We start from the raw sequence: 1,016 nt of genomic DNA, 5'->3' as shown, positions 1-1,016 counted from the left end.
GAGAGCGTTGGGTGTGGACGGCGGGGTGAGGACGACGGGACCTTTTATAGCCTACCGGGCGACAGTGCTGGTAGGCGGCCGGCCGGCCGGTGTTGCTCTCTCAGTAATGGCGGCGGCCTCGGGAGACGATAGGGGGCCTCGGGAACCGACGCCACGCGGGTTGACGGGGCGACATGGGCTGACGAGGTAGTCACATGGACGGGCGATCGGAGTGATCTGAGCCGTCGTTGTGTTTAGGGGGTTGCATCGAAGAAGAAGTGATATATAAAACAATGTGGATTGAAATACAAAGCAAGCCATTGTTCGTTTGAACCAAAGTTATTTATCTCTATCTCTGAGGGTAACAAACGTTTTCTAGATGTGTGTACCGGTGGATGGAGAGGCGGAATGCAGTAAAAAAAAATCCCAAAAAAAACGAACCTATAGCTATTTTCCATCTAGAAGGTGGACGTCAGAATGATCGACAGCACTACTTATAAGAGAAAGGGTAATAGGATTCTGGTTCTCTGCCCTTAACTCACGTATCACACGAGCTATGTATGCGTGGATGTCAATTAGCGAGCAATATGCATGTGTAATAACTCGTCAACAGTGATCTTCCGCACGCTCATGGAAGCAGTACTGACACTAGATATAGACCGGAACAGCGACACTCGTGCATCATGTGCTACCTGCAGCTATTGCGCGTGTGTGTGTGGAGGAGAATGGCTCCGGACAGTGAACGTACAAGATTCCAAAGCAAGACCGAACTGTCATCTGGACCAAGAGACGCCAACCAGGAGCCATGAATAACACACATTTTAGGGCATTTTTACTGTTACCCAGTCAACTTCGAGGACTACGAGCATGCAGCACTGCTGTTACCAGGGCAAATGTAATTGACAGTCAAACAGGAGACGTCTGTGTGCATCAACCGATATAGAGGTCGGAGGTGTTCCCTCATTTTTGGAAAAAAAGAAAAATCTACTAGAGGAGCTTATTTATTTTTAGAACAGGAGGATGCACCCCCGGCCTCT

This window comes from Triticum aestivum, chromosome 2B (assembly GCF_018294505.1).
Source record: "Triticum aestivum cultivar Chinese Spring chromosome 2B, IWGSC CS RefSeq v2.1, whole genome shotgun sequence".
NCBI lineage: Eukaryota > Viridiplantae > Streptophyta > Magnoliopsida > Poales > Poaceae > Triticum > Triticum aestivum.
Note: the sequence above shows the minus strand (reverse complement) of the source record.